The sequence below is a fragment of the Podarcis filfolensis genome (assembly GCF_964270895.1).
Source record: "Podarcis filfolensis genome assembly, chromosome: 2".
NCBI classification, from domain to species: Eukaryota; Metazoa; Chordata; class Lepidosauria; order Squamata; family Lacertidae; genus Podarcis; species Podarcis filfolensis.
The window spans coordinates 117,673,008-117,686,063 of record NC_139605.1 but is presented as its reverse complement, the minus strand read 5'-3'; the positions used below and the strand labels follow the sequence as shown (position 1 = coordinate 117,686,063).

The window sequence follows — 13,056 nt, the reverse complement described above, 5'->3', positions numbered from 1 at the left end:
ATTAACATGCTATGGCTTTTTAAATGTGTGGAAGGGGAGTTATTGGTTTGGGGTTTTTTAAATGTATTTTGTGTTCTCGTTCTGTATTTTTCTGATGTGAACCACCCCGTGATGTTCCACTGAAAGGTAGTGTACTACTACTACTACTACTACTACTACTAATAATAATAATATTCTCCCCAACTTCCTCTCCCAGTTGAACGGCTAATGGTAGCTTCAGTGTAACTTGTTGAAACTGGAGAAATGAAGGCTTAGATCTCAACCCTCTCCCAACACTGGATTCCTTTCAATTTGGCCCCTTCCTCCATGGCTGCTTTTAAGTCTCTCTCACTCTTTTAAGTACAACAAGATCTGATCATGGATCTCTAACACACACCACATCTCTCATACACACCCCTCATTTCAAGGAATAAGGGCTGGAGAGTGAAGGTCAGAGGACATTAAGGACAGCTTGACCTTTGGTACTTCCTCTCTCCTCCTCTTTCTCCACTTTTACAAATTTTTCTGCAGATTGAACATAAGAACAGCAGAAGAGTTCTGATGGGTCAGACCAAAGGCTTATCTAGTCCAGCATCCTGTTCCCACAGTGGCTAACCAAAATCTCACAAGCAGGACTGGCCAAACCAAGGACTAGTTCACACTGAGGTTGCAAAGCTGTCTCTGAGCTGTACCATTTCAAACCACACAAGTGTGGGCCGTCTTTAATTAATGTTCCTTTGTACTTAAAAAGAGAAATAATCTCCACATTGAAAACTAAATGCCAGAGGTGAGAATTATGACGGTGTTTTCAGACATGTCAGCCTCTGCTTGCAATGTGAAATGGGACACAGCTCTACCAACTGAGGTCTCAACACTGATAGGAAGCGAGGGGGCCTTGTAAAAAGAAAGAAATAATTCCTATCTTTGCTGCGCAATGGGGCTGAATATGCCTCGAGGCTAATAAAACAGTTGGCTATGGCAACCGCTGCTTGTGTGTCTTTTTATATAAAGGTTGATTCAACTGTGGCTCAAATATGACCTCTATGTAGGCAAAGATGTGTGCACTGTTAAAGTGTGCAGGCCACCGGTTGTATTTGACCTAGTGTTTGGTGGTTGTGGTTATTTTGGTCACGTGTACATGGATTTGGAAGTGACTACCAGATGAGCATATGCTTTTTTTTAAAAAAAAATATTTATTAAGATTTTACAAAAACATAAGTTTACAAAATAAAAAAAAATCACATAGAAAAAAAAGTACAAAAAAGAAGATATGCTTTACATGTAGGTATTATGACTGAAGTTTAGCCCCTGACACTGCTGGGGTTTAGCTCAAGACACTGCATAGATGGGAAAAGCTTTAAAAGGATGTTAGGTAATGCAGCCGCAAGGGTCTGCTGTGTGAGACTTGGATAATCATTGCCCAGTGTATTCCTAAATAACATTTTCATCCTGCAGTTCCAAGGAGCTCAGGGAGGCACACATGTTCCTCTTGCCTAAACCCAAAAGTTTAGGTTAAAAATTCAGGGAACTTCAACTGACTGTCTCATGGCTGAGTAGTGATTTGAAGCCAAGTGTCATCATTCCAATTATCTACAGACTTTACTGAGCTAAATGGATCAGTGTAAGGCAGAACCTCTAAACTGCCCACAGTTTGGTTTGTGTATGTGTGCTGGTCCCAGGGGGAGGTTACCGTGGGGCGAGGTCCAGGACCTGAGTCGAGGGTCAGCAGACGGTCCTCCAGGGCGAGGAGCAGGGCAAAGACAGGAACTCTCGAGGAACAGGACAGGGTGCTGGCCGAAACAGCTCTTCAACGAGGTTGCTCCCGCAACCTGGGACCGGGCTGACTGGCCTTTATCTTCTCTGAGGCCAGGGGCGGCCCCGGCCCCCAGGAGACCCGCCTCTCCTGGCCTTAAGGCGAGCACTCCTCCTGGGAGAAACCAGTTCCCTTCGCCTCTCTGCCCTGAGCCTCTGCAGTTCAGGAGAGGCTGAAGGGTTACTGGACCCAGGGGGAGACTCACCTGTAGGCACTGAGTCCTCAACCACCTCCGGAGCCAGAGTGGATTCACCTGGTGCCTGCTCCTGAGGATCCGGCACAGGTGCAGGCGCTTCAGAATCAAGGCCCTGCCCCAGTTCAGCCGGCCCAGGAGGCGGGGACTCCTGTGCAGGCTGGGATTCCTCCGGTTCAGCCTCTGAATTGGATTCCCAGGCCATCACAGCATGTAACAAATACTGAGAGGTAAGCAAAAACTTCTGCTTTTGTTGGGTAGGCAGCGCTGCAGCTTTCCTCAAGCCTATGTGCACAACCGTAGGGGTGTGTGTGTGTGTGTGTGTGTCTGTCTGTCTGTCTATCTATGTTGCCTTTTAATTGTCCCATTAGCTACGCGGGTGGCGCTGTGGTATAAACCACTGAGCCTAGGGCTTGCCGGTCAGAAAGTCGGTGGTTTGAATCCCCAAGACAGGGTGAGCTCCCATTGCTCTGTCTCAGATCCTGCCAACCTAGCAGTTCGAAAGCACGTCAAAGTGCAAGTAGATAAATAGGTACCACTCCAGCGGGAAAGGTAAATGGTGTTTCCGTGCGCTGCTCTGATTTCGCCAGAAGCGGCTTAGTCATGCTGGTCATATGAAGCGGAAAAACTGTCTGCGGACAAACATTGGCTCCCTCGGCCAGTGAAGCGAGATGAGCACCGCAACCCCAGAGTCGTTCGCGACTGGACTTAACTCTTAGGGGTCCTTTACCTTTACAAGCCTCATTTGGCACCTTTGTGATGGTGTAGTGAAGGACTACGTTTTGTGAGGTGCGTACTTTACTGCGTGCCCATCTCTTCCGGCAGCTATTCGGTCTACATTCCATTACAATACTGTTGCCTGTCTGAATATAAATAATAATAATAATAATAATAATTTATTATTTATACCCCGCCCATCTGGCTGGGCCTCCCCAGCCACTTTGGGCGGCTTCCAAAAGAATATTAAAATACTGTGATACATCAAACATTAAAAGCATCCCTAAACAGGGCTGCCTTCAGATGTCTTCTAAAAGTCTGGTAGTAGTTGTTCTCTTTGACATCTGATGGGAGGGCGTTCCACAGGGAGGGTGCCACTACCGAGAAGGCCCTCTGCCTGGTTCCCTGTAACTTGGCTTCTCGCAGTGAGGGAACCGCCAGAAGGCCCTCGGTGCTGGACCTCAGTGTCCGGGTAGAACGATGGGGGTGGAGACGCTCCTTCAGGTATACTGGATTGAGGCCGTTTAGGGCTTTAAAGGTCAGCACCAACACTTTGAATTGTGCTCGGAAACGTACTGGGAGCCAATGTAGGTCTTTCAAGACCGGTGTTATATGGTCTCGGCGGCCGCTCCCAGTCACCAGTCGCTGCTGCGTTCTGGATTAGTTGTAGTTTCCGGGTCACCTTCAAAGGTAGCCCCACGTAGAGCGCATTGCAGTAGTCCAAGCGGGAGATAACCAGAGCATGCACCACTCTGGCGAGGCAGTCCGCAGGCAGATAGGGTCTCAGCCTGCGTACCAGATGGAGCTGGTACACAGCTGCCCTGGACACGGATTTAACCTGTGCCTCCATGGACAGCTGTGAGTCCAAAATGACTCCCAGGCTGCGCACCTGGTCCTTCAGGGGCACAGTTACCCCATTCAGGACCAGGGAATCCTCCACACCTGCCCGCCTCCTGTCCCCCAAAAACAGTACTTCTGTCTTGTCAGGATTCAGTCTCAATCTGTTAGCCGCCATCCATCCTCCAACCACCTCCAGACACTCACACAGGACCGACACCGCCTTCACTGGTTCTGATTTGAAAGAGAGGTAGAGCTGGGTATCATCCACATACTGATGAACACCCAGCCCAAACCCCCTGATGATCTCTCCCAGCGGCTGCATGTAGATGTTGAAAAGCATGGGGGAGAGGACAGAACCCTGAGGCACCCCACAAGTGAGAGCCCAGGGGTCTGAACACTCATCCCCCACCACCACTTTCTGAACACAGCCCAGGAGGAAGGAGCGGAACCACTGTATGACAGTGCCCCCAGCTCCCAGCCCCTCAAGACGGTCCAGAAGGATGTTACGGGTGATGGTATCAAACGCCGCTGAGAGATCCAGCAGAACTAGGAAACAGCTCTCACCTTTGTCCCTAGCCCACCGGAGATCATCAACCAGTGCGACCAAGGCAGTTTCAGTCCCGTGATGAGGCCTGAATCCCGACTGGAAGGGATCCAAATGGTCCGCTTCTTCCAGGCGTGCATAAAGTCGTTCAGCAACCACTCGCTCAATCACCTTGCCCAAGAATGGAAGATTTGAGACTGGGCGATACTTGGCCATCGTGGCCGCATCTAAAGATGGTTTTTTAAGAAGCGGTTTAATAACCGCCTCTTTTAGCGGGTCTGGGAAGGCTCCCTCACAGAGGGAAGCATTCACCACCCCACGAAGCCCATCGCCCAGCCCTTCCCGGCTAGCTTTTATAAGCCAGGATGGGCAAGGATCAAGGAGACAGGTGGTTGGTTTCATTCGTCCAAGCAGCCTGTCCACATCATCAGAGGTAACAGATTGGAATTGATCCCATGCATTTGACTAGACAGGACTCTAGCACTCTCCCGCCCCGGCCCTGCTCCCACGGTGGCGTCTACCTCTTCCCGAATCTGAGTGACTTTATCTGCAAAAAACTTTGCAAAATCATTGCAGGAGATCATGTGGCCCGTACTGGGCCCCGATGTAGCAGGTGGTTCCGCTAAATTGCGGACCACCTGAAAAAGTCTCCTGCTGCTGTTTTCTGCACATGCAATAGAGGCGGTGAAGAAAGTCTTCTTCGCCGTCGCTATCGCCACTTGGTAGGTTCAACATTGAGCTCTAACCTGTGTCCGGTCAGCTTCAGAATGGGTCATCCGCCACCGGCGCTCTAGCAGTCTCAACGATTGTTTCATTGCCCTCAGATCCGTGGAAAACCACGGGGCTGTCTGGGCTCCATGCAATCGGAGAGGGCGCTTCAGAGCCAAATAGTCAATAGCCCTGGTTAACTCCACATTCCAGCGGGCCACCAGGGAATCAGCTGAAAGGCCATCAACATGGGATAAAGCATCCCCTACCACTCTCTGGAAACCATTTGGATCCATTAAGTGGCGGGGGCGGACCATCCGAATCGGTCCCACCTCCCTGCAGAGGGGAAGGGTCGCGGAGAAGTCCAGTTGCACCAGGAAGTGATCTGACCATGGCACTTCTTTTGTTTCACTTTTAGTTAGTGTCAGATCACCAACACCAATCTTTTAATGGAAGTGTTTGTGCCATGCAAACACATCACAGGGTGATGGAAGATGATTGTGCCCATCCCTGCCCAGGGCACTTGGTGTTCTGATGCTGATGGCAGGGGAGACCTCAGTTCAGATCCCCAGAACAATGAAACTCGCTGGTGACCTTGGGCCAGTCATTAACCTACTTCACAGGATTGTTGTAAGGATAAAATGGTGGGGGGGGGCGCTAGTATGTTAATTGCCTTCAGCTCTTTGGAGATAAGGCAGGATTCAAATGAAATAAATAAACATCCACTTCCAGTTTGGGGAGGTTCTTCTGTGGATAATACGTAAAGACGTCTGGATTCATTTTTGAACTAACCGATCCAGCTGTCTCCCTTTCCACTAGTAGCAGCAGAAGCTCAAAAGTAAACTCTTGCATCCTTTAAAATATGTTATTAGTGAGGCAAAGGGAGGAGTTGGGAGGGAAGAGTTCAGCTTTGAAGGGTGGGAAACGGCCCTTCTGCCTTGAGCTCTGGCACTGTAACTGTCTTTGGTGCTGAGATTAGGCCTTCTTCACAATGGGATGTTTATTCTCTGTTGGACAGGATCAGCGGCTACACACCCCTTTTATATTCTGCTCACTCCCGTGGGGCAAGATTGCTATCTAAAATCAACTCCTGTGTCAGTAGGGTTAACTTTTAAAAGCTAGTTGTACAGAAAACTAAGACTTGGTGTAGTTATTCTCTGATCTATATGCCTTTGTAAAGGAGAAGGGGTCCTGTGAGCCTTGTGTTTGTATGCCTTTGGAAAAATGCATATTCAAAACACCATTAAATGGAACAAGATTTCACTTCAGAAACATTTCGATCATTTACATGGGAGGAAATGAAAGTTGCAGCACATTTGCATACTGACATTCAAAACCTTTTAATCATTGATGGCACACTAAGCTCCACCTTCTCCCTCCTGTAGCCTGGAAAGTGAATATATTACCCTCATTTAATTTTATGATATATTAACATGTTGTCTTCCATTCTGTGCTGGGAGCATTCTCTCTCTCCCCCACCCCCCTCTGTTTCCCCTTGCCTCCAGAGATCAAGAAATAGCTTTTATCTCAACACTACTTTTTCACGTTTTGCTGCAAAAGTGAACTAACATTGTTGCGCCTGAAATAATCAGAACGAAACAGGTGCCTTTTCATAAAATTACCATTGCAAATGTGTCCCATTCCACTCTTTTAACCACTCTTGTGCAGTAGGCATCTGCTGAGAAGTGAAAAATAAATCTGTAAAGACACTTGAAATTTTATGCCAGTGCTTTCTGCCTTGCTGAAAGACAGAAGCCGGGTAAATGACTACACTTTGCTCCCCCCCTTTTACATTATTTTACAACAGAAATAATGGAATTCTGCTCTTTTATTAAACAATACTACGCAAGAATCAAAACAGGGAGGAGCGACTTGTGGCTCTCCGGGTGTTGTTTGATTTCAACTCCCAAGAGCCTCAACCAATAGCCAGGGATCATGGGAGTTGTATTCCAACAACATCTGATTCCCAACCCCTATGTTACAGAATTATTTTAAGCCAGTTTGTATTCTTCCTCTACCACCAGTTTCAGGGCGGTTAACAACCGCATAGTACAGCTGTAATTCCCAGTTCATTGGAACCTATTTTCATATAATGTGTTCCAGTTTGTATTCCTTATATGCTGAGCACCATTAATTCATAGTCCAGTTCTGAAGTTCATATGGCCCAAATAGGCACATCAACTCCACCGACTTTCTGAGAAAATGGCAATCTTTTGACAATCTCCACCCTAGTTGGCATTTGCATTGAGACCACCCTTTACACCAGAATCCTCCTCCACAAAGATGGAACTATATGGCTACCAAAGTTGGCCGCTTTCTACTTACCCATAATTACTAACGCTTTGAGGAGAACATGTGTATTCAGATTGATGGTGCTGGCATGAGTACCTGCTTGGCTCCACAGTGTGCTAGCATCTTGATGACTCACTTAAAACAATGCTTTCTCAACTCCTATTCCCAAAAGCCTCTCTTCTACGTGAAATACGCTGATGGCATCTTTGTCATACGGACTCATGGACAGTACGTACTTGCCACTTCAGTGGGTTGTTCCAGTGTTCATTATCCTCAGAGTAGGCCTATTGAAATGAATGGACATAAAATAATAGAATTGTCTAACTTAGGTCCATTAATTTCCATGGGTTTGAGTAGAACTTAGTTGGATGCAGCCCAGTAACTTGCCAGTCCACTATCAACGTTAGCCTACAATCTATGCAAGAGGTATATTTTTGTATACTACTGTACAACTGCACAATGGACACATTAGAACCATGTTTCATAGGAAGTGTTGGTTGCTAAATGTGCTTTCATGCTTCCAGCTTCCACCCAGGACATACCATGAGTCCATTGTCTACAGCTAAGCCCTATGATACAACTACATCTGTTCAGGGTCATCAGACAGACTACTTAAGAATTTCATCAGACATTTGAGACTACGATACCCACACAATGAAGTAAAATAATGCATCAACAAGGCCAGAATGGTACCCAGGAACAATCTACAGGGCAGGCTTAGAAGAGAAAATGACAGGCCACCGCTTGCTGTCACTTATTTCTCAGCTGAAACCACTCAGACATATCATCAGGATTCTAGAGCCCGTCCTGGACAATGGCACTTCCCTGTCACAGGCCTTGGAAGTCACTGGCTTGTAGTTGCTTCCAGACAGCACCCAACCTAAAACTCTGCATCAGCAATAACCAGCTAACAAAATTTTGGGCACAGGAAACAGATCCTGTGACAGAGCCAGGTACCTAATCTGCCCCACCCCATGTCCATTCTGGCATGCTTTTACAAGACTTGATAATGTGATCCAAAGTATCATGGGTTCATTCATCTTCTATTCCAATGTGATTTATGCTATCATCTATTAACAATGCCCTACTGCATTCTTTTTAGTGGTGTAAATTTTCCAGCATAAAATACCTTATGCGAATTAGGGGAAATGTTCAGTTTGCTTAGAGAAATTTGCTGATGACTTGGAGAGTGGCTTAATTCTGCATGTTTTACTTGTATTTAGTAAGCAAAGTGAAAACTTTGAAAAGACCAAGGTTGCATAATATTTATTTGCCATTGGCATCCATTCATTTTTCCTAACAAACTTATGAAACACACACAAAAATCCATGGAAAAATAAAGCACTGGAGAGTTTCCTGCCCCATATTACTAACAGGTCTCAGAGATCAGTCTCTATTCTAGGCGAAATAATAGATAGGCACAAATCTGACATCAGAAAGTGACAATACCAATAAACCAGTGAGGATGTTTCAGCCTCCCAGAACACACTGTTACTGACCTAAAGGTGGCCATTCTGAAACACAGGGATGTCAAAGGAAGAAACAGCTGAATCACAATTCAGCAGGAAGTTCAGTGCTATACCGTGTGGGTTAAATGAAGACAAAGGATGTTCATTAGCCCAGCCAGGGTACCTGTGCTGTCTGTGGCTGTTTCTGTCTCTACCTCTCTATAGGTGTTAATATAATTTCAGCAATTCCTACCAATCTGCTGATGCAAAAAGCGAAAGTCGTGCCTCTTTAGAATATATTATGAAGCTCTTAACTGACACCTTTGCATTTCATTGCCATTAAATCCCCACCTTATAATTGTCTCCTTTTTGGACCTGCCAACTAAGATTTCAGTTCACGCATCTGATGCAGTGAGCTTAAATCCACAAAAACCCACACCATAATAAATTTGTTAGTCTTTAAACTGCCTCAAGACACTCTGGTTGTTTTTGCTTCAAGAGGCAAATATGGCTCTCCCTCTGTCATGTTTCATTAATGGAGTGGTTTTCAACCAGTCTGTTGTGGCACCCTGGGGTGCCTTGAATGATGATCATGGAGGCCGCAGGCAACACTGGCCTCTGTCCCTCTTTCCTTCCCTTCCTCCTCTGATGCCCTCTCAGGTCTCTGCCTCCCGAAAGGTTGCACAGCTGTTTGATGTTTTAATGTATTGGTGCTAACTTGAAATGATGGTAAGCAAAACCAAAAAAGTCTTGTGTCACCTTAAAAATTGTCATGGCATGAGCTTTCGTGTGCCCGAGGCAGGTTTACCAAACGCATGATGTATAGTTCTGAATCTGCAAACCTATATACGCAAGACAGGAAAGTCCAGGAGAATTTCAGAAGGAAATGAATAAAGCAACATAGTGCAGAAAAGAATCACAGTGTTGGTAGTAACGCAAACATCTTTTCATTGGTTAGCTAATTAATGGCTGTAGCAAGATTTTAAAAAAATAAATAACAAAAACACCTGATGGCTAATTTGTTGAGAAATATTGGCCACCCTTGGACAATTAAAACTCAGCTTAATAAGCCAATATATAAATGAGCCTTGTGGCTGCTCACTAGCGGAAGGGGGCTGTGTTTGCAAATGAAGACAGGAAGTCTTCAGTTAACTGTATCTTCCTGTTTTGTCTAAACCAAGAAACTGTTTAATGGCTTTGGAACAAGATGGTATTAATCCAACTTCAAACTGTGGCTTCATTAAATATAGTTTCCCAGTTTGGGAGACTAGAGTTAACTGACTTGTTTGTTAGCTTACATGAAGGGGCACCACACACCCAGAGTTTGGCTTCCAGTGTGGAATCTGGAATGCTAAGAGCTTCAGCATGGATTGTTTTTTAAAACATCTGTAGTCCTCATCTTTATAGGAAGAAAAGCTTGAGTGAACGTGATATGTTTCTGCTATAAGCTTGGAACCCACAGAGAGTCAGAAGACAGTGCTGGGACAGGATCTTGGGAGATCCACGTTCAGATAGGATGGTCAAGTTGATTTTGTTAATTTTCTCATGGCCTTGTTCATTGTGCTTATTGTGTATAGCAGGGGAGCAAGAACCATGCTAAAATATGGGCTACTCTGGGAGGAAGGGCAAGATAGAAATGACCACAGTCTTATGGACTGCTGGGTTTGGCATGGTGTAAGGGAAGGGTTCAGGCATCCGAAAGCCTAGCTGCTGATCGATGAATCCATGCAGCCCACATGATGGACAACATTTGGGGGAGAAAGGCCCCGTATGGTGTGGGTTGGCATCATGGGCAGCTGTGAGATGACATTCCACGGGCATTTTAGGGGTCCATACTGGAGTGAGGAGTCCCCTCCCCACCCACCCTGGCTATGGATCCTGCTCATTGTCCCCAGTACCATCCAGAATGGAGTGATGGCATCGTGAGACATAATTGATTCCCCTTCCAAAAAACCTCTGGGTTGTATCCAACTAAGCTCTCTTCAGCATAGACCCATTGAAATGAATGGACCTAAGCGAGTTGTGTCCATAAACTTCAATAGGTTTACTCTGAGTAGAAGTAACATTAGCTACAATGACCCGTTGTTATGAGGAAGGCCAACATCCCATGATACTAAAGCCAGTTGTGAGTTGTAGGTAAGATTCCTTCCCAGCCCCAGTTGCAAGCTGCTAATTTCAATTTGGGACAAGGTGATAAATGCTGTGAGACTTCCGGGTTGGTGCCACTGTTTAATGGCGGATTCCCTCCGAGCTCCGGAGGGAATCGGCTCCGTAGCGTCTGGGTCTGGCCGCTGCGGCGAAGCGGGGACCCTTAAAATCACAGGCGCGGATGCCTGTGAACACAGAGACTCGGCGGGCACCATTTGCGCCCCCCCAATCCGCGACGGAGCCTTTTTAAAGGCTTCGGAACGGAGGCAGGGTAAGGCGTGGTGCTGAGAGTACTCCCTCGCCTACGGAGTGAAGCCGCAAGCCATTGACAGAGAGCGCCAACTTCTTCTAAGAGTGATTGGATCCTAAAACATCAACCCGTGAGTAATACGGAGATTGGAACTTTAAAAAATTTCTTATCTTGGATTTGGAACGAGCGGGAAGGGGCTAAAAAGGAAGTCCACCCCCCCCCCTCTTTGTAAACAACTTAAAGCAAAGGACTGGGCAGCTAAGGTCGAGAGAACCTGTTTCTTGCTTTTTTTTAACTAAAGATCCTGACCTCACGGTTTGGACATTATAAGAGGATATTCTGGAGGATAAAAAGAATTTTGGGAGCTGAAACTACACCCCCCCCTAGACCCGGGAACGTCCGATGAGAAAGCCTGTTGCATGGAAGATTTTGACAGCTGTCAAGTGAGCTGCTAGTCAGCTAGTTGTCAGCTGGAAAAAGAGAACATTGTTTCTGCTGTTTTTGCTGGTTTATTCGGGATAACTTGTTGAAAATAAGGTTGATACAAAATAACTGGACTTTTGGTTTTTGAGCTGAAAGGAAGATCAAGGAATTAAATCCCCCTAGAGGGGTAACAAGGATACTACATTACAAAAATGGCTGGAGTGTCTAAATTCCAAGCAGAATTGGACAGAGCACTGGTTCTCTTGGGAAACTTACAAGATGAGTACGATGCTTTGTCTACAGAGGTAGCGCTATTACACTGGACAGTAAACAACAGCTTGGAGTCTGATAAGGATTTGAAACAGGAAGCCTATTCAACTGAACAAATAAATGAAACCGAAAGCGTAGACACGATGGAGCAATATGTTCTTTTTGAAGAAAACGAAGGAGGAGATGGAGGTTTGCAGGAGCCAAAGGAGAGCTACAATATGAGGCCTGACATGATGATAAAAAAGGACAATAAAAACTGGATGCGGAAAGCCTGGTTTGATTGGGAATTTGGAAAATGGAGAGATCCTCTTTTGAGGAGATCTGAAGACCTGAGGATTATAAATTTGTTGAAGGTGGAAGCTGGAGCTGTGGGGACATTTGGATTTGAAAGAAATTTGAAACAAGAGTTGGAATACCCCATAGGCTTTGCTTTTGCTTTTAAGTATGGAGGACTGGCTAGAAGCAACACCGATTCTGTTGGGCCGGAGCCCCTCCGAGACCTGGGGCTTAACATCAAGGTCTATCAAAGAGACCGGCAGAAAGGAACTGAGAGAGACATAAGGGCCTCGGACCTGAGATCTCCAGGCTAAATAAATAATATAAAGACTGATGGATATTGGTTGGGGACTGGAACCGGGAGAAGGGTGGGTGGAGGTTGGGAATCCAAAGGGTACATAAGGATAATTTGCATTGCTTTGTTTGTTTTATATTTTGTTAGTGGTAAGGAAATTGGGTAAACCGTGGAAGGGAAATTTTGGTCGACCTTAGGAAAAAGGTTCAAGAATAAATTAATGAGGTATAAGTATTGATGTGTAATTTTAATAAGGTGAAATTGGTTTTTTTTCTTTTTTTTTAAACTAAGTGAGAATAAGGCTGTTAAAAATAAATGGAGGAAATGGAAAAAAGAAGTAAAGTAAAATAACAGTATGTTAGAATAAATGTTTAAGTTAAGGTGAAGAAATAAGTTAAGGACTTGCTGAATTGACAATTTAAATTGGAATACAAGAAGGGGAGGTGTGAGGAGGTCTGAGAAACAAGGTTGAGGAAAATAAGTATCAGAAATTGTATGTGTTTTTTCTATTTTTTTTTGTTTAGTTTCGAATATTTTGTTTTTTTTTTGTTTTTGTTTGTTGTGTGTTTTTTGAAAATACCAATAAATATTTAATAAAAAAAAAAAAAAAAAAAGGTGATAAATGCTGTGAAATAAGGGCAGGTGGGAGACATTAAGGGAATGGCTGTGCTGAAACCTGGGCTAGAACCTCTACTGATGGTGACAGGTCGACTGGAGGGGGAAAGTTCTCCCTCCCCCACGACCAACCAGCTCAGTTAATTGGCTCCTGGGAATGGCACTCAGGCCATAGCATGGGCAGATAGTAGACCCACCAGACTGCCACCTGGCCAGTGCTAAGAAACATATTGTCCTCCTTCTCC

General features: G+C 45.4%; 1 protein-coding gene across 2 annotated transcripts in view; it reads left to right on the top strand.

The window, feature by feature from the left end:
* The window catches only part of POU6F1 (POU class 6 homeobox 1), a 41,813-nt gene that overhangs the window by 2,260 nt on the left and 26,497 nt on the right, over nucleotides 1-13,056 (top strand). The gene's annotated exons all lie outside the window — the stretch shown is intronic.